Source organism: Mirounga angustirostris, unplaced genomic scaffold, assembly GCF_029215605.1.
Source record: "Mirounga angustirostris isolate CCGP_5_RB_7025 unplaced genomic scaffold, mMirAng1.0.hap1 SCAF_2, whole genome shotgun sequence".
Lineage (NCBI taxonomy): Eukaryota > Metazoa > Chordata > Mammalia > Carnivora > Phocidae > Mirounga > Mirounga angustirostris.
Window position 1 is genome coordinate 149915801 of NW_026991710.1, and position 21596 is coordinate 149937396.

The 21596-nt window shown below is 45.6% G+C and overlaps 1 pseudogene; it reads left to right on the plus strand.

The window, feature by feature from the left end:
• Positions 1–6451: 6451 nt before the first annotated feature.
• On the plus strand, positions 6452–11740 carry LOC123847790 (small ribosomal subunit protein uS14-like; annotated as a pseudogene).
• The last annotated feature ends 9856 nt before the right edge of the window (positions 11741–21596 follow it).

Consider the following 21596-nt stretch of genomic DNA (forward strand, 5'->3'; position numbering starts at 1 on the left):
ATGAATCAATAAAAATCCACAAATCCAGGGTGATAATCAAAGAAGAGAAATCCAAGGCAATAGGAAAAAAACATTCATTTGTTATTCTTTGGGTTGACTGTAAAACCAACCCCTTGCTTTGAAAATTAGTCATGTAAAAGAAAGGCATTCCCATTGATTCTACATTTCCAGCAGGAACTGTATTTCAGTTGATGAGAGAAAGCTTTGCCTTACAGAAAACCGCCAGCTTATACACATAAAAGGGTTGACAGAACTGGAAAATCATCATTTTCCAAGCCTAATGAAATTATTGATTCCATCGAGGATTATTCCTTAATGTTGAAACTGTGAAGTCAATTGTAAGTGGGGAGCTGGATTTTGTGCAATGCCAGAGTAACATCCCCGTCATTACCATCTAGCCACAAGGGGTCCCCCCACGAAGGGACCAGGCTGCCAACCCCTAACCCTGGCGTTATCTTACACACTAAGGGAAAGCTGTTTCTCTGCTTACAACACTTCTGACACCAGATGTGTGGGGCTGTTTTTCCCACACCAACCAATTCTCCAGTTCTCTGCAAACACCAACTGGGTGTCCTACGATTTGATTCAGTTGCAACCCTAACTCCCCAGAGTTAGCCCAGACCCCCCAGGTTACATCGCCCCCACTTCAGATGCCAATCGCAAGTCCAGGTCTCCCATACTTCTGACCAACCGGCTATATATATACATCAGGAGTTCCCACAAACCCCCTTCTCAGGTTCAGTAATTTGCTGGAATGGCTCACAAAACTCAGGGGAAGATTTGCCTGTGCTGACTGGTCTAGTATACAGGACATTACAAAGAATACAGACGAAAAGCCGAGTGAAAAGGTACATAGGGTGAGGACCAGAAGGATCTCTAGTGCAGGAGTTTCTGTCCCTGTGGAGTTGGGGTGCATCATGTTCCCAGCGCCAGGATACGTTCCAAGCCTCTAATCACATGGTTGATTCCACTGGCAACCAGCCCCCATTTTGAGGCTATGTAGGGATCCACCAAAGAGTCACTTCATTAGTATAAACCCAGGTACGGTGGAAAGGGTTTTTTTTATGAATAACAAGACACTCCTCTCTCCCATACCACTCAGGAAATTCTAAGGGTTTAAGAAGCGCTTGGGGTGCCTGGGTGGCTCAGTCGTTAGGCGTCTGTCTTCGGCTCAGGTCATGATCCCAGGGTCCTGGGATCGAGCCCCACATCGGGCTCCTTGTTCAGCGGGAAGCCTGCTTCTCCCTCCCCCTGCTTGTGTTCCTGCTCTTGCTATCTCTCTCTCTGTCAAATAAATAAAATCTTAAAAAAAAAAAAAAAAAGAAGCACTTGTGCCAGGAGCCAGGGACGAAGACCAAATATATTTCTTATTTTATCACAGACCAAATGCATATTTGTTATTATATTACAATATCACGAACACTAGAGTTCATGTGTCTCTTGATATGCAGAAACATGAAGTCCATCTCTTATAATGTCTTCTAGTTTAGAGGGTTAATGTAAGCCTATCAAAACTTTAGACCTAACTTTCAATTATGGGAAATTCAAGGGATGGAGAAACCGGCTAAGCTTCCCAGCAAGGAAGCAATTAGACAAGCCCAGAAAGTGGGACATTCTGCAGAACTTCCCAAGTCAGGGTCATAATAAAAGGGCCTGCTTTTGAATAAAAGAACTCTAAGGGACATAACGACCAAATGCAATGTATGGTTCTGTATAACCAACCAAAAAGGACATTTGGCAGACTACTTGGATTGGGGATTAAGCAATACTAAAGAATTACTGTTTTTTTAAATCATGATAATGTTAACTTGACTATATTGGGAGATGGTCTTTCTTTAAACCCAACTGAATGTTTAGGATTTTTAAATCATCAAATACCCCCCCAAAATACTATCTATGTTTTATGTTAATCCTTTCCAATGTTTACATTATCAGCAAGCAAAAGCCCTTAAGTCCAATTTTTATTATAAAACCATAGAAACCTAAAAAAAAAAAAATCATGGAAACCTGAAAGCTTTATGCTGTCAGCTTCTGGAACCCAATTAACACTAGAAAATGCTATCTCTGTGTTGGATTTTAACCAGCACCAACATTCTACGTTGCTAGGCAATGTAGCTAGTATTGTACCCAGACTCCAAAGTGGCCCCCAATAATTCCCACCTCCCAGTATCCACGCCCTTGTGTAGTACCCCTCCCACATCAAACAGGGCTGGGCTTTGCAACCAATGGGATATTCCAGAAATGACAGTTGTGGTTTCTGAGGCAAAGTCATAAAAGACACTGAGGCTCCGTCTTGGCTCTCTCATAGGTCTCCCGCTCTGGGAAGCCAGCCTCTACACGTGAGGACATCCAAGCAGCACAGATGCAGAGAAACTAGGCCACCTGCCAATAGCTGGCACCAACTGGCCAGCCATGTGAGTCAGCCAAGAAGGCTGGAGATCCTCCAGGAAGCAGATCCTCCAGGCCTAGTCAAGTCCTCAGGTGAACAGCAGCCCCTCGGTGACATCTTGCCTGAGATTCCGTGACGGACCCTGAGTCACAGCAGCCCGCTAAAGCAGCTCCCAAATTCCTAATCTATAGAAACCGTGAGATCACAAATGATTGCCATTGTTTTAAACTACTAAGTTTTGGGGGAATCAGTTGCTCAGCAAAGGATCACATAAGTAATGATGGGCAAAAGCACTGAACAGGAGACAGAGCTGAGTTTCAGATCCTGTTCTTCCCCTATCGCTGTGCCACTTTATTTTTGAGCCTACTTATTGTCCTAGTCTGTTCTGGCTACTATAACGAGAATACCATAGACTGGGCGGTTTACCCAGCAAACATCGATTTCTCGCAGTTCTAGAGGCTGGAAGTCCAAGACCCAGGTCCCAGCAGATCCCGTGTCTGGTGAAAGCCTGCTTTCTGACGTGTGGAGAGCAGCCTTCTAGTTCTGTCCTCATTTGGTGGAGAGGCTAATCCCATCATGAGGGCCATGCTCCCATGACCTCATATAAACCTAATTACCTCCCACAGTCCCACCTCCTAATCACATCCTCCTTGGGGGTTAGAGCTTCAACATAGGAATGGGAGAGGGTGAGCCAACATGCCGTCTGTAACAGTGATCTTTTAAAAATAATAGCATGAAAATACTATTGGCCTCACAAGTTTGTTTAAAGGATCGAATGGGCATAAAGTACCTAGAGCAGTGGTAAGCCCAAGGGAGATAATTAATACATGCTGGTTGTCTTCTTAATCACACCGTGCCCCATTCTCTCACTTAACAATGGATCTTCTATTCTGTCAGATGGACCTGAACTGCTCACCAGTGGGATTGTTGCCGAGTCAAACAGGAATGTGTGTTTGGAGAGGCTCGGTAAACTCTCAAGTCCTTCGCACGTGCTGTTGGTAGCCTTTAAGGGCCTGACTCAGGAGAACCCGCAGAGTGTGGCCTCCTCCATCAGTGGGTCAGATCAGGGGTCCACCAGGAGTCATTGGTGTCATGTGGATATTGACAGAAAGCCACAGAAAGACTTTTCCCAGCTGCTGACATCAGGCCCACATGCTATCTATTGCCAAAGAGTTGGAGCTTTAGAAAGCTCAAACTCCAAAGTAGAGAAAGGCATGTGATTCCACAGTCAGGAAACACTGAGGTCACTGCATAGACCAAAGATCCAGAGAGGAAGCAGAAATGCCAAAAATGAAAGATCCTTCATAACGACTTCCAAGAAACCAGCAGAGTTTTGCTGCACTGTGAAGTCTAGGGCCTTGTGCTGATCTGTTAGGTGTCCCTCATTCAAGGACAGTGCCCTCCCCCACCTTCATCCCGCCTTCACCACCTCCCAGAACAGGAACTGGCCTGAGATAAATCACGCCTGACAGGAAATAAGAAATATGCCAAGTGGTAAAGAAAAAGAGACAAGAAAACAACCACCATGACTTGGTCCAATGTGTCAGCAAATGCTTCCGTGTGAAAGTTTTACTGCCTCAAAATGGATCTTTGTTCTAAAATACCCAGACAAAGCTACGAATGCATACATTTTAAGACCAGGCGATACATCAGTGAAGTGTAACTATATAAATCAACACGTGTGGTTGTTAGGTGTATAACATTGGATCAAAAAAGCATGTCACAACACGAGGATGTCCAACCATGCTAATAAACCTCAAAATAAGGAGAACCAAACAGTGATCATTTACAGATGCATAATCCACAATAATACTATCATTTAAAAGACAAAATAGGGGTGGCCGCCTGACTCAGTCGGTGGAGCAGGCAACTCTTGATCTTGGGGTTGTAAGTTCCAGCCCCACCTGGGTTAGAGTTACTTAAAAATAATTTTAAAAATCTTTGTTAAAAAAGGCAAAATAGTGATACGTACTCAATTTTGAACAGCTGTAACCTCTGAAAAGGAGGGGAGAAATAGGGAAGGATATAGGTGAGGCACTTTCGAGGCTAATGGTGTTATTCATTTTTCTCTAAAGATTTATTTATTTATTTTGAGAGAGAGAGAGAGAACACGTGAGAGAGCGCGGTGGGGGGTGGGGCAGAGGGACAGGGAGAGAGTCTTAAGTAGACTCCGCGCTGAGCATGGAGCCTGACACAGGGCTGGATCCCACGACCCCAAGATCATGACCTGAATGGAAATCAAGAATCGGATGCTTAACCAAATGAGCCACCCAGGTGCCCCTAATGTTGTTAATCTTACGTCAGGTAGCTGGGTCACTTCATTTCAGTCTGATGGTCCATAACCTGCATGTTTCTCAGATTCTCTCTCAAACTCTGGATTTCTTTTATTCCGTTTTCCTATGATATTATCCACAAAAGTGAATATAGACAGATTAAAGAATTTTGAAAAATTAGAAGGGAGAAAAGCCCCCCCCCCCCATCCTACCATCTTATTTCTGTTTCAGCTCACGGCCTCTTCTTTTTCTTTATGCAGGTGGCTTTTTTTTAAACGAGTTATAAGCATACTATACATACTTTTGCTTTCTGCTCTTAACACTGAATCATAAGCAGCCTTCAAATTACCTAAAATCTTCAAAATCGTCCTTCTTCATGGCCACATAATGGAATATCTATAATTCTTCATGAAAATTCCAAGAATCCTAGTGATTCTGTATAGTATATGCGAGTTTAAAAGAAAATATGTGATAATGTTTGATTAGCCTCCTAATACTGCCATAAAAAATTACCACACACCAGGTGGCTTAAAACAAGAGAAATTTATTCTCTCTCATGAAAGTTAAAATTCTGAAATCAAGGTGTCAGCAGGACCACACTCCTTTCAAAGTATCTAGGAAAAATTCCTTCTTTGCCTGTCTCCTAGCTTCTGGTGACTCCTGGCAATCCTGGGATCATCGGCTTGTAACTGGTCACTCTACCCTCGCCTCTGTCTTCACATCTCCTTCTTCTCTGTCTCTCTGTGTCCTCTCCTCTTCTTATAAGGACATCAGTTATTGGGTTTAGTATCCATCCTAATCCAGTGTGATCTCAACTAAATTATATCTGCAAAGATCCTACTTCCAAATAAGGTTACACTCTGAGGTTCTAGATGGACATGAATTTTGGAGACACTATTTGACCCACTCCAGCTGCCTTCGGCAAAAGTATGAAACACCAAAAACTGGTTTTCAAATAAGGCAAAAATGTGCTGCCCCAAGCCAACCAATCCAGGTGTACTGGCTGTGGGCTCTCAATCCGTGCCGTAGAAAGTTTGCAAGCAAAGAGACCTCAGAGATCTGTGCAAACTTCTCATTTCATCATAAGGAATTTGAGGTGGTCGGTGGTAAGGTGATTTATCCCAGGAGACTCAAATTTCTGGTTACATTCAAGGAGCCCACCTCAGGCCAATGCTAATTGGGCCCAAGAGAAACCTCAGTCTACATCTCAAGGACCTTTCTAAGATTGTATTTTTATTATTCTTATGTTAATCCCCATACATTACATCATTAGTTTTAGATGTGGTGTTCCATGATTCATTGTTTGTGCATAACACCCAGTGCTCCATGCAGAACGTGCCCTCCTCAATACCCACCACCAGGCTAACCCATCCTCCCACCCCCCTCCCCTCTAGAACCCTCAGTTTGTTTTTCGGAGTCCATCGTCTCTCATGGTTCATCTCCCCCTCCAATTTCCCCCCCTTCATTCTTCCCCTCCCGCTACCTTCTTCTTCTTCTTTTTTTTTTTCTTAACATATATTGCATTATTTGTTTCAGAGGTACAGATCTGAGATTCAACCGTCTTGCACAATTCACAGCGCTTACCAGAGCACATACCCTCCCCAGTGTCTATCACCCAGTCACCCCATCCCTCCCACCCCACCCTAAGATCGTATTATTTATCTAGCACTGAGTAACAAATTAACACACACTTAGCACTTCAACCAGCACACCATCTATTATCATAGAGTTTCTGTGGGCCAGGTATCTGGACTTAGCTTTGCCGTTTTCTGCTTCAAGTTCTCACAAAATGGCACTCAAGGTGTTGGTCAAGATTATGTTCTTATCTGGAGGCTCAGCTGGGGAAGAATCTACCTCGGAGCTCACTGATGTGGTAGTCAGCAGGATTCGGTTTCTTTTGGGCTAATGGACTCAGGGCCTCAGTTCCTAGCTGGCTGTTGGCCAGAAGTGACCCTCAGCTTCTTGCCTGATGGGCCTTTCTGCAGATTGGATGACTTAAACAAGGAAATTTATTTTCTCATGGTTCTAGAGGCTGGAAGTCCAAGATCAAGGTGTTGGAAATGTTGGTTTCTTTTGAGACTTCTCTTTAGTTTGCAGATTGTCACCTTCTCACCGTGTCCTCTTATGGTCCCCTCTGTGTGTGCTTGTCTGGTATTTACATTTCCTCTTCTTTTAAGGATGCCAGTCAGACTGAATTAAGGCCCACCCTAAAGGCCTCATTTTAACTCAGTCACCTCTTTAAAGAACTTATCTTCAAATACAGTCACACTCTGAGATATTGGGGGTTAGGGCTTCAACATATGAAATTGGGACTGGCAAGTATTCAATTAAGGCAGTAACATAGACCTAATCTTATTTTAGCAGCGCTACAATCCTTGCCTGTCTCCATCAAACTGGTAGCTTCTGAGTGCGTCTGACTGAGGACAATTCCACCAGCAGCCTCAGAGTTCACCAGAGACCCTTCTTATGGGGGAGGGTCCAGGGACCTGGGGGATTGCTGCATTCCCATGTCTTGCCACTGCCCCAGTCTCCTTTACTCTGGGGCTCAACCCTAGTATCTGGAGCTCACAATGGACACTTCTGGACAGTTGTTTTCCCTAATCCACAAATTCCACTCACTCCTCAGGGCTCTCTTCCCCCATACCCTGGCCCTCCCTGAACTGCTCTTCAATCCCCTTTCCTAAATGCTGGCTCACTCCTTGACTTACCAGTGACCCTCACACTCAGCAGGTGTGTGGACAGATCCCATCAGGTACAAACCACCACCGATTGTGTGGAGCTCCATGGAGCACATTCTTCACTGGAATTTCATAAAGACACACCTTCTAGTTGTCCTTCCCTAGCTGCTTCTCTTCATTTTTCCTCCTGATTCCTCCTCGTATCCCTGACCTCCTAACCTTAGAGAGTCTTCAGGTGCACTCCCAGGACTTGTTTTTTTTTTTGGCCATTCTCTCTACTTTGGTAAACTCAATCAGTCTACAGCATTAGACACCATCTATACCTTGCTTGCAAATCTTGATCCTCAATTTGGTGTCTGTGAACTCCAGACTCAGCTCTCTATTCAACATCTCAGCTTGAATGTTTAATAAGGTATGTCATTCTGGATGTGTCCAAAATGGAGCTCCTGATCTTCCCCCAAAAAAGCTTCCTCTTCTGAAGTCTTCCACACCTAACTTTACCGCAACTCTATTCTTCCAGTTGCTTAGGTCAAAAAATCCTTGATTTCTCTTTTTCTCTCGTAGCCCATATCACATCCATCCGAAAGCCTTGTTTGCTCTGCCTTGAGAATATCACTTCTCACCACCTCCCCTGCAACCACCCTGGTGCAAGGCTCCATCTCCTCCCACCAATCTAGCCTCCCTGCCTCTGCCCCTCCTCCCCTTTACATCTTTCTAAACACAGCAGCCAGATGTGTCTGTTGAAACCCAAGTCAAATCATAGCACTTCTCTGTTCAAAACCCACCAGTGGTTCCTATAACACTCAAAGTAAAAGCCAAAGCACAGGAGATAGAATGGGAGCTGCCAGGAGCTGGGAGGCGGGGGGCGGGTAGTGTCTCATGGATACGGAGTTTCAGTTTGGGACTACGGAAAGTTCTGGAAATGGATGGTGGTGATGATTGCATAGCTATCTAACAAAAGATAGATAGGCTTAAACAGAAAAAAAGCCAAGGCCCTACACATTTTGACTCCCTTTTATTTTCCTGACTTTATCTCCTACCATTTTCCATCTCATACATTCCACTTCACTCACATAGGCCTCCTGACTGTTCTTCAAACACATAGGGCATTCAGGGAATTTGCCCTCACTAATCTCTGTCAAAAATGTTCTTCCCTGGGGCCCCTGGCTGGCTCAGTTGGTAGAGCATGAGACTCTTGATCTCGGGTTGTGAGTTGGAGCCCCACATTGGGTGCAGAGATTACTTAAATATAAAATCTTTTTTTTTCAAGATTTTATTTATTTCACAGAGAAAGACACAGCGAGAGAGGGAACACAAGCAGGGGGAGTAGAAGAGGGAGAAGCAGGCTTCCCGCGGAGCAGGGAGCCCAATGTGGGGCTCGAACCCAGGACCCTGGGATCATGACCTGAGCTGAAGGCAGACACTTAACAACTGAGCCACCCAGGCGCCCCTTAAATATAAAATCTTAAAAAAAAAAATGCCCTTGCACAAATATCTGGATCGCTCAACTGCTTATCTCCTTTACCCTCTGGTGAGGTAGAGTATATTCCCATAGCATCCTATGTAAAATTGCAAACCACACCCTGAGCTCCATTGGTACTTCCCATCCACCTTCTCTGCTTTATTTTTCTCCATAGTTTATCATCAGTGACACAATATATTATTATTTATTTGGTTGGCTTTTATTGTCGGTCTTTACTGCTATAACGTGAGTTCTGCGGAGTTGAGATTTTTGTCTGCTTTTATTTATTCCTGCATTCCTAGCTCCTAGCACAGTGTCTGGCACATAGCAGATCCCCAATAAAGTGTTTGAATTAGTATTTATTGTGGCATTGGCAACATTTTTTTAAACTAGAACTATTATAAATTCATGAAAAAATTACGGTCTTTCTCTACAAGTCTTCTGTACACAGTAAAAATGTGAGATCATGAAAGCTATACAGAAACAGAGGGAAATATTTCTGATCAAAGTGGACATGGCTATGTACATTATGATTGTAAAGATCTAACATATGTATTCATGTGGGCAAGAATGGAAATAAATATGCAAAACAAGAATAGTTGTTAGGATAATGGGAGTACATTTCTCCTCAAAAAACCAATTGGCTTTATTACGAATTAGAATATTTACAACCAACTGTGTGCCAGATAATATTTTAAGCAAATTACACAGATAGTCTCATTTAATCTTCACAAAAATAAACTCTAGGCTATGGTAGAAGAGTTAAGTTACTTGGTCAGGATCACACAGGTTGTGGCAGAAGCCAAGCCAAACTTATGTCTGACTCACATCAAAATATTAACCAATTTCTGTATGAGTCAGCCCCAGCCACAATGATACTGCATAACAAACCACCCCAAACTTTGGTGACGTGCAACAATAAGCATTTGGTCCCCTGCTCACTGGTTTTCAAGTTGACTCATTTGGCAACTAGACTGGGCTTAGCTCAGTGACTTGCTCCAAGCTACGGTCTGCACAGATGGTTCAGGTTAGCTCCGTGTTGATTCTGAGGCCCATCCTGAAGAGGCAGAGACTCCCAGGGGCATGTTCTTTACCAGGGTCCAATGCAAGAAGGGCCACCTTCTTGTACACACCATGTTCTTCCCTACCTGTGTTCTTTGACTCATAACATTGTTTCTTTACCTTTTGTGAAGACCTGGGGACCACACTGGTCTTCAAAATTTCATACTCAAAGCTGTTAAATATCTGAAAATCATGTGCTGTCATGAAGAGAGAGCCCAATTAAGACCTGAGTTGATGGATGCCTGGGTGGCTCAGTGGGTTAAGTATCTGCCTTCAGCTCAGGTCGTGATCCCAGGGTCCTGGGATCGAGCCCCGCATCGGGCTCCTTGCTCAGCGGAGAGCCTGCTTCTTCCTCTCCCTCTGCTGCTCCCTCTGCTTGTGCTCGCATGCTCTCTCTCTCTCTGGCAAATAAATAAATAAAATCTTAAAAAAAAAAAAAAAAGACCTGAGTTGATGATCTACCATTCACCAGGCAGGAGGTTGGTTATGGGCAAAACTGAGAAAACTTCTATGGTTCCTTTCTCAATCTAAAAATAGAAACCATGTGGATAATATTCAAAGTATTTAGTGACCAACTTGGTGTCTGGAGGCTTCCTGCTGTGCTAGATATTAACTCTTTAGTAATCTTTAGTTTAAAGGGTTCTAGAGAGGCCTTGAAAACTGGGGAGGGCACTCGGGGGCTCTGTCACTGTTTTATGACTGGTAAGGGCACACCACTGTATCCAAACTGACTGTCATCCCTGGAGATCAAATGTCCCCGTCCTGCCGTAAGGACAAAGACAGGTTCATCAGGAAATTTAGAACCAAGGCGGGGGAAAGTGCTATCATAATAGGAAAACCCTGCACATCCCATAGGTGCCACCTGGTCAGCTAGCCTTCAAAACTGCAAGATGCTGCCCGAAAAAAGTCTCCATCACCTATGGCAGAACCTCTGCTGACAGTTTTCTTTCTCCATGACAATTTCCCCCTTTGGGATTAAAAAGCAGAAATCACTATTCTCTGCAGCCTGTAGGACAAAAACAGTTCACAATCATTTCTCTTTGGTCCCATCTGGTATTTGTTTTTCATTTGAGCCAATATTGTTTAAGATTTTATTTATTTACTTATTTGAGAGAGAGAGTGAGTGAGAGAACACAAGCAAGGGGAGTGGGAAAGGGAGAGGGAGAAGCAGGCTCCCCACTGAGCAGAGAGCCCGATGCGGGGGCTCGATCCCAGGACTCTGGGATCATGACCTGAGCAGAAGGCAGATGCTTAACCAACTGAGCCACTCAAGCACCCTTGAGCCACCATTTGAAAGCTGGAGGCTTGGGCGCCTGGGTGGCTCAGTTGGTTAAGCGTCTGCCTTCTGCTCAGGTCATGATCCCGGGGTCCTGGGATCGAGCCCCATATCGGGCTCTCTGCTCGGCGGGGAGCCTGTTTCTCCCTCTGCTTCTGCCTGCCACCCCACCTGCTTGTGCTCTCTCTCTCGCTGTGTCTCTCTCTGTCAAATAAATAAAATCTTTAAAAAAAAAAAAAAAGCTGGAGGCTTCATCTAAAAATCCAGATTTTCCTCACTCCCCAGAACCAGTTAGCCGCACAGCGTATGCCTCATTTCTCAGCACTGCCTTCTGGGTAAACTGTGTCTCCTCCCTGCCCCCTCAAATTTGAAGAACAGGTGCATTTGGGAGCTCTTCCCTTTTTGCCTCATTGAATCTGAGAAAGGAAGGTGGGTCACCAGCAGCTCTGCTAGAGCTATCCAAGAAAATTCTACCAGGGTTCGCGTTCTTGCTGCATCTGCTCAAACCTGCAGGGTCTGATCCAGAAATATGGCCTCAATATGTGCCACCAGTGTTTCCATCAGGACGCAAAGCACACTGGCTTCCTTAAGTTGGATTAAGTGAACTGCCTTGAATGGGTCATCCAAGATTCGCACCTTAATTCTAGCTCTTTGTATATAAAATAAAAATACTTCAACATAAAAAATAAATAAATAAGATCAAAAAAATAGAAAAATCCAGATTTCATTTTTTAAATTCTATTTATCTATTTTAAGTAATCTCTATACCCACTGTGGGGCTCAAACTCATGACCCCGAGATCAAGAGTCCTAGGCTCTACTCTACCCTACAACCCAGGAATTGTACTACTAGGTATTATTTATCCAAAGGATATAAGCATAATGATTCAAAAGGCACATGCACCCCAAAGTTTATAGCAGCAATGTCCACAATAGCCAACACATGGAAAGAGCCCAGATGTCCATCGACAGATGAATGGATAAAGAAGATGTGGTATATATATACAATGGAATATTATGCAGCCATCAAAAAGAATAAAATCTTGCCATTTGCAACAATGTGGATGGAACCAAAGGGTATTATGCTGAGCGAAATAAGTCAGTCAGAGAAAGACAAATATCATACGATTTCACTCATATGTGGAATTTGAGAAACAAAACAGGTGAACATAGAGGAAGGAAAGGAAAAATAAGACAAAATCAGAGAGGGAGAAAAGCCATAAGAGACTCTTAACTCTAGGAAACAAACTGAGGGTTGCTGGACGAGATGGGGGGATGGGGTAACTGGGTAACGGGCATTAATGAGCACTGGATGTTATATGCAATTGATGAATCACTGAACTCTACCTCTGAAACTAATAATACACTATATGTTAATTAATTGATTTTAAATTTTTAGAAAAACTTAAGGAAGTTAAGGGGAAAAAAAGAGTCTTAGACTCTACTGACTAAGCCAGCCAGATGTCCCTAAAAATCCAGATTTCTACTTCTATCAAATAAACCAGAAGATAGAGCAACATTCTTTTGGCATCCCTTGCATGACAAGAATCTGCTAGAACTGAATAGAAGTTACCCTTCATGTAAGGCCTATATACTCCATGGCTCCCCTCTCCTCACCATTCCTCAAGCTTCTCCCTAATACTGAGACAGGCACTTGGAATGAACTTTTTTTTCTTATAATAGAGAAATATATCTCTGTGCAAGACTCTCACAAATGGGGAAAGGAACTCAGAGCTGCCAACTCAGGGAAGCCTCTGAGGGACTCTGACATAACAAAGAAAGTGTATGAAGTATGGAGGCGGCCCACCGAGCCATTATGTACCATTGTGCAATGCACTTCATTGCTTCTGTGAATGGTGCCCCCTAGGGTTGTGCAGTGAGTAATCTGCACAGCTGTTCAGTGCATTCTGGAGGCATGAGAAAGATACAGAGGTGGCACAGACCTGTGAGAACAGAGCAGGCAGGGGATGGTCCCAAATGGGGTAGGGGGCCGACAAAAGGAGCCCTTTCAGTTTTACTAGAAGAAAGAACAGAAATGAGGAAGGCTTGGGGTTGATTATGAAAGCAGACCGCAGAAGAAAATGGACGCATTTGACTCTTCCTGCTTTCATCTTCAGGAAAGCACCTGATCCTCAAAGGGGAGAAGGCAGAGAAATTATCAGGAGGCCTCTGAAGTCCAAGGTGAGCAATGTACACCTTGCCCTCGTCGGAGGGGCTTGAGGCTGGGGCTTGCAGAGGACTCCAGACTCGGGAGCAAATGAGACATAACTAATCTCACTAGATTAGGCCGCAACTTGATGTTTTTTATGGTAGTAAAGAAGAAGTTTCTAGATACTAAGAGACAGACTAGACCAAATGTTTTGTGTCCCCTTTATTTCCTTGCCACTGTGCAGCTCTCCTTTGACCACAGGGTGACCTTGATGGGTCCTGCAGCCAAGTCTGGGGAAGCCACAGGTAGTAGCTTTCAAGCCCCTTTTCCCCTAACCCTAGGGCAGAATGGGGGCTCACCCAGACATGCTATCATAATTCACTTACTTCATTTATAATAACTCGGGGCAAGTGCTTCGAGTTTTTAAATGCAAACTGAAACATTAAAAAGCATGCCTGCTTTATAGACCCAGAGAGGCTCTGCAAGAGGTTTTGCAGGCACAACACTTTCTCCTTTCTCTGCCTGGCATATGTTCTGAGAGAGGGAAGTCCAAACCTTGGTGAGGGGTCAAGACGAGACAATGGCCCTAGCTTAGTTCTGCCTGCACCCCAGAGTATAATGAATTTATTGCCCCGTGAGTGCCAAGGCCTCTTGGGATTGGCTGAAGGGCTGAGGAGCAAGACCATGGATTAATTTAGCCTCAGCGGTCTGAGGAGGCAAGGACTAAGGAAGGAGGCCGCCATGGGCCCTGAGATGCCCATGGGCAAGGTCAAAAACAGGGTCCTGAGAAGGGACAGAGACGAGCAGGGCACCAGCTGTCCCTCCTGGGGCTCTCCAGGGTGCTCACCACCAAATAACCACAGGGGGCTGCCAAGGTGACTACAGAGAACCGAGAACTGACTCCAGCAGCCTCAGGCGAGAGAGCAAGCCCTTCCCGCCACAGGGATCGATAAACACTTCAGGGGAAAGATGCATTTATTCTTAGCCTGGAACTCCACGGTGGAGATGGAGAGAGGGAGAACATTTGAAGCAAAAGCACTGCAAAAACAAACTTCACGAGGCTGCTGAGTCTATCATTCCTCCTTCCTAGTGCTTAACCCCCTCCCCCAGGCCCGACATTCTCGATACAGCCAGCTCTCTTCAGGGGATGTGCTGCGCCATGTCCCTCCTCCCCAAACTCTGCTCAGGCTGATCCCTCACCTAGAAGGATCTGAGGCATTTGCTGTCCCACATCGGGCTCCCTGCTCAGCGGGGAGCCTGCTTCTCCCTCTGCCCGCCGCTCCCCCCTCTTGTGCACACTCTCTCTCTCTGACAAATAAATAAGTAAAAATCTTAAAAAAAAAAAAATCCATAAAATATTTAGGACAGGGCTTTTGCGACACCAAACTTTCCCTAGCTGGTCAACATTTTTATAAATAAATGAATATTATTATTCATAATAATAAAGAAGATGAGAGACATGTGGCTTCGTTACGCCACCCTAATGTGGAGAAGAGAGAAGTCATGTGACTTAATAAAGCATCTGAACATTAGAAATTTGCTGAAAAAGACTCTTGCCCTTAGAAAAACTATCCATGACTTCACTGCCTCTGGTTTTAGTGGGGAGTGCTGTCTCCTCGCTGCCCGTGCCGCCATTCTACCCACCCAGGTGCTATACTGCTTCAGGGTTGGGTCCATTCTGGAGGCTCTGCTTTTAGGAAGATGGTGGCAAATGGTAAGAGGCCCACCCAGGCTGATGTCAGGTCTGGGAACTGTATCCCAGGGGCATGAGCTGATGGAGCTGAGGCCATTTGGCTCTTCACCAAAGGATGCGGCAGCCTCGTCTGGGCACAAAGTAATATTCGAACCTGAGGAGTGGGGCAGGTAGGGCAGAGACCAACTCCATATCAGGAGATTCAAAAAACAGAGAGGCCTCATGAGGTAGCAAGGATCCCGACACCCCAAATGTGCAAGCACTGGGCCATCAATCACGGGCCCGGGTTTACCTTATGTCTGGAAAGTGCCTTGTGAACTTTTGACCGTGTATGTGCAGGATGTTGTAGAAAGTTGACCTCTTGGGGCACCTGGGTGGCTCAGTTGGTTAAACGCCTGCCTTCGGCTCAGGTCATGATCTCAGGGTCCTGGGATGGAGTTTCACATCAGGCTCTCTGCTCGGTGGGCAGTCTGCTTCTCCCTCTCACTTACCCTCTGTGTTCTCCCTCTCTCTTTCTCTCTCAAATAAATAAATAAAATCTTTAAAAAAAAGAAAGAAAGAAAGAAAGAAAGAAAGAAAGAAAGAAAGAAAGAAAGAAAGAAGAAAGGAAGGAAGGAAGGAAGAAAGAAAGAAAGAAAGAAAGAAAGAAAGAAAGAAAGAAAGAAAGAAAGGAAGGAAGGAAGAAAGGAAGAAAGGAAGAAAGAAAGGAAGGAAGAAAAGAAAGCTGACCTCTTGGAGAGCAGAGAGCCTGTCAAGAGCCAGTCTTCTCCCCAATATCCACTACGGTACCTGGCACATACAATCATATTTAAAGTGCCTTTCAATTTTAGATTACTTAGACTCTTTCAAGAATTATACACATAAATAATAATGCTTCTGAGAGAGACATTCTCACCAAAGAGCCTCCACTTATGTGGGTATATAAATATCCACGAAACCACCCTTTACTCTCTCATGCAGCAAACAGCCCAACACAAAAGGGACAAGAGGTGTGTGGTAACCACAGCATGTTTTTGACCTGGTCTCGACATATTTTCTGCAGATTCCTGAGCTAGCAAATAATTTCTCAGTAATACTAGCCCAGGAAAAGTACCTGAGGGGTAGACTCTTTGCTTAGAGAGCAATGCTGAGCAGGCTTTTCGTGTTTTTCTTCCTGCCATTAATCGGCTTTTACTACTGAACTCTGTGAAAAACATCACTATCACCCCCTGCATAATTACCAACTCCCAAACCACAGAAACATTCCAGAATAGGAGCAGGGAGAAAGAGGCTGGGGAAAGAAATGCCCGGGTCTCATAGTGAGCATCTAGGGGAGCCTCTACTTGGCTAGAAGCTTCACCCGGTGTCATGGGCTGAATTGTGTCCCTGCAAATTTCATATGTGCAAGCCTTATCCCTCAGTACCTCAGAATGTGACTGTATTTGGAGATAGGGCCTCTGTGTATTTATCTTAAGATTTTCTTTATTTGAGAGAGAGAGTGCACACACGCACGCACACACATGAGCAGCGTGGGGGCAGGAGGGGCAGAGGGAGGGGGAAGCAGACTCCGTGCTGAGCAGGGACCCCCCCATGTGGGACTCCATCCCAGGACCCCAAGATCATGACCTGAGCTGAGGGCAGATGCTTAACCTACTGAGCCACCCAGGCACCCCTGGAGATAGGGCCTTTAAAGAGGTGATTTAGGGCGCCTGGGTGGCTCAGTTGGTTAAGCGACTGCCTTCGGTTCAGGTCATGATCCTGGAGTCCCGGGATCGAGTCCCACATCGGGCCCCCTGCTCGGCGGGGAGCCTGCTTCTCCCTCTGACCCTCCCCCCTCTCATGTGCTCTCTCTCAAATAAATAAATAAAATCTTTTAAAAAAATAAAAATAAAAATAAAATAAAGAGGTGATTTAGTTAAAAAGAGGTCATTAGGGTAAGCCCTAACCCAAGATGTCCAGTGTCCTGATAAGCACAGGAAGCTGGAACACTGGGAGACATGGGTGGTGCTCAAGCACAGAGGAAAGACCACATGAAGACAGAGAAGGTGGCCATTGCAAGCCAAGGAGAGAGACCTCAGGAGAAACCAAACTCTACGGACACCTTCCTATCAGACTTCTAGCTTCTAGAACTATGAGAAAATTCATTTCTGTCCTTGAAGGCCCCCAGTCTGTGCTATGTTGTGATGGGAGCCCTCGCAGACTATTGTACCCGGGATATTTCATTTCACCCTCATAACTACTCAGATCATTTCCCTTATTTTGCAGAAAAAATCGAGGCTCGGAGAAGTCAGTTACACTTTCCCCAATTTTCACAGTGAGTGAGTGGCAAAGCCAGGATTTTATATCAGGTCTGTGTATTGCATTGTTTGCAATATAAATACAAAAGTTGTCTTCTATCAGGCTTGCGTATTACAATACGTTGTATTGTATTCTTTCTACCACATCAAGTTGCCTAGTAAAACTAACGTTTTGCTGAAAATACTCTAGAAGCAATCCTGTACCAGACCAATCAATGTAAGATGCTCCAACGGAAGGGATTTCTTGCCAGTACCATAGGGAGATGGGACTCTGCTCCATTTAATCTCCCGGACATGCTTTACCACCACCCACTGCAAAGTCATCTGGGCCTGCAAAGCTGATGACAGCCTGACAGGGAAAGCTCCATCAGGTCCTCTCATGGCATTAGAGCTGCGTGGACCTAAGGGGAAGCAGTCGGGAGAGGAGCAGGCCTTCTTTGTACTCTCTCAAAGAGACGCGATTCCACAAACCCTGATCTCAGCCCCCCTCTCTGATGAATAGCAGAGAGTCAGGCTCCTTATTTAAGAATTATAATGATGACCACCACCCAAACTTCCATCTACCAAGCGCGATGCTAGGCACTTGACATCCATATTCCGGGGTGAATACTATTCCCTATCACAGAGGACACAGAGGATGAAATTGAGACTTAGAAAGCTGAGTGACTTGCTCAAAGAGACACCAGCTAGAAAGGCACAGAGCCCAAGGTCCAGCTCCCCAAAGCCTGTCCTCTTTCTCCACCGCCCTGCCTCACGCTGAGAGAAACCAAATGACACATGGAGACCCACCTGCGCAGCCCACTAGTGCCACTCCAAGGCCCCTAGGAAGACACCCCCAAGAGCCCACTGAAGCCTCCCCTCGTAGCCTCACCATCACAAGAGACAGGAGACCCCCAGGGATGGCAACATCATCATCCGCCTAATAAAATGGGAACCCAGCCAGGAGGAATCCAAAGATTGTTTACAGAGAGCCCCTTCCTGCCAAGCCATTTCCCTAGCTCCTACCACCCCGTTTCTGTCCACCCCACGCCCTTAACCCACACTGCCAAGGCAGCCAGTATCTACACGAGACCCTTGGTGTTTGTTAACTCTGGCTCTGGAAACACCAGCACGATGACGATCCCTATCAGGTGAATGCCTGCGCCACGTGTGCCTGAGAGGATGACCAGCACGGCCAGTGGGTTCAGATCCACAGTGCCTCCCAAGAACTCGGGTTCTCGTCTGGTCTAGCTCGGAGAGTTTCCTGTCTGTGTTATTTCTCTAGGCCTCATCCTCTTCAAGCCCCTATTAAGGGGTTAAGCTAAATCATCTCTGAAGATCATTAAAGCACTGGAGTTTGGGGGCGCCTGGGTGGCTCAGATGATGAAGCGTCTGCCTTCGGCTCAGGTCATGATCTCCAGGTCCTGGGATCGAGCCCCGCATCGGGCTCCCCGCTCAGCGGGGAATCTGCTTCTCCCTCTCCCTCTGCCTCTCCCCCTGCTTGTGCTCTCTCTGTCTCTCTTAAATGAATAAATAAAATATTTAAAAATAAATAAATAAATAAAAATAAAGCACCGGAGTTTTCAAATTTCATTCCCTGGATTTCATCTCTATCCCAGACTGGCTGTACCGAGCTCCTTATATTAGGCAGGGTTCTCCAGAGAAACAGCAATAGGATAGATCTACCAAGAGAGAAGAAGAGATAGATAAGAGGAGATTTATTCTTGGAGTTGGCTTATGCAGTTATGGGGGCCAGAAAGTCTCACAATGTGCTGTAGTTGGACAACCAGGAAACCCTGCGGTGTGATTCAGTCCAAGTGCTACAGCCTGAGAGCCAGGGGACCCCATAGTGTAACTCTCGGTCCGAGCTCAAACCTCCATGAATCAGGAAGCCGCTCGTGTAAGTCTGAGAGTCCAAAAGATAAGAACCAACAGCTCTGATGTCCAAGGACAGGAGAAAATGGTTGTCCCAGCTCAAGAGAAAAAATACTCACCCTTCCTTTGCCTTTTTGTTCTATTCGGGCCCCCGTGGATTGGATGACGCCCGCTTGCATTGGTGAGGGCTGATCTCTTTACTCAGTCAACTAAATCAAATAGTACTCTTGCCCAGAAACACCCTCACAGATACACCCAGAAACAATATTTTACCAGCTACCTGGACATCCCTCAGGACAGTCAAGTTTACACATAAAATGAATCATCACACTCCTAAATGAGAATCAGAGTCAAACTTTATAATCCATACATTTATCCCTTTACTCACTCATTCAGCCAACATGGACTAAGTGCCCCCCATGAGCCACGTGTCAGAATAGCTACAGAAAAACTTGGGAACAGAGTAAAATAGCACTTGCTAACCTGGTTTACCACACCCCTCAAGGTATGCAGCCTCCAGATTAAAACGGGAGCCCTGGTGTTTTCTGTTGGCAGGCTGACTGATTAACACCTGGCTCTCCACTTAGATCCTAAGTTCCACATGAGTCAGGCTGGCCGCTCAATTCCCAATGCCTAGTACAGTGCCGGGCACGTAGTGGGCAGAATCAATATACAATAAACACTGCAAACCTGAAGAATACATTATTTTCACATTAATACAAACACAAATATGAAATTGTGAATGAAAGTCAAACTTGCCATGCATTTGTAAGATGAAAACTTTGGGGCAAAAGTGAGGGAGGCATGAAGAGGTGGAGCGCAGAGGATCTTTAGGGCAGTGAAGCTCCTCTGTGTAATGGTGGACACAAGTACGTACAAGAACGTACAACACCAAGAGTGAACCGTAATGTAAACTGTTGGAATCTGGGCGATAATGATGTGTCAGTGTAGATTCATCCACTGTAACCAATGTTCCACTCTGTGGGGGATGTTGATAGTAGGGGAAGCAGTGGGTGTGTGGGGGCAGGGGAGGGTATAGGAAACATCTATCCCTTCCTCTCAATGTTGCTGTGAACCTAAAATGGTTCTAAAAAATAAAGTCTATTAAAAAAACAAAAAAAACCTTCAGGGCAAGTTTGTTGTCTGGGTAGGTGTGTCGAGAACATGTCCCCTCTCCCACGAGAGCTTTGGCAGCACCAGCAAAACCATTGTGCCAACTGGGAAGGAGCTGCGCCCCCCACCCTGGACCCCCAACCCAGTGGCTGGACTCCCTGCTAGCCAGCACGCCCTCTCTCCAGGCACACCCCAGAACTGGGAGGCCAGCACGGTGCTGGGTCTCCAGGCATGCCCAATCCCACCCGCAATCCTGCCTTGACCCGCTTAGTTCGACTGAGCAAGTTTGGAATCTCCTAAAGGAACTTTCCCAGAGAAGTGAAATTGAAAGGTGAGCCTACAGTAGCTGGCCCCAGAGCTCTAACTGAGGCAGGAACTCCTTAATCAGGCCAGGTCTGGGGAGATGAGTCCTGTGGGACTTAGAATGGGGAGGCTACTGTGCAGGAGACAGGGAAAGAATGGGGTCACTAAAGAACATTTTCTGAAAGGAGATGCCTCAGGTTCTGGATGCATTTCTGCAAGATACAACCCTTCTCCACCTCTCGGCCACCTCCTGCCCATCCTCACAGCCTACTCCCAAATTTCCAGGAGGGTCCACTAAACTCACCAGGATTTGTGCAGATGTGTATGGAAATCAAGCATGGGGAGGCATTTTGGGTCCTCAGAAAGCAAGCACACCCTCGTCCTCATAGATATGCAAACATTAAAGGGACAGCTTTAAACAGCCAAAGGCCATGAAAACAGAAGATTTCCATCCATTTTACCTGGATCTAAATTAGAACTGGAAGCCCCAGTTGAAAACTTAAAGCAAAAGCAAAAAATAGAAAAGCATAAAAGGAACAACTTCCCAGAGCACAGATATCTTTGCTTTGACTAACTCAGGTTAATCTTAGATACCCAGACCACGGGTCCCCTCCTGTCCAGTGGTCTTGAGCTCATGTGCTGGTTCACCAGGAAGGCTGGCTTCAGGCTTGAGCAAAGACCATCCTCTTGACCTAGACCACCTGCCCTACATCTGGCTCAGTGCTACCAGCTTACCCTATGACAGGTCTGGTCACGCTACAACCCTGCCTCCTACCTGTCAGCTCTCCTCTGTTGGCAGGAGGCTCCGTCCTTTTATGGGTTCTGGAGTCCATAACCCCAGCCCACCTTCCAGGAAGCTCCTTTTCCAGGACTGAAGGCCATGTCCGGCTGAGTGAAAGGCAGTAAACTGAGTTGTGATTAAGGCTATACCCTGTCCCCCCTGAATGTCCAACCCCTTCTCAGCTCTCAGTTCAAAATTCACCAACTTCCCCTACCTGATCCCCTGATGACTGAGCCACTACTTCCCTTCACACACACAAATGTGATGATTAACAAGTGAAACGTGCTC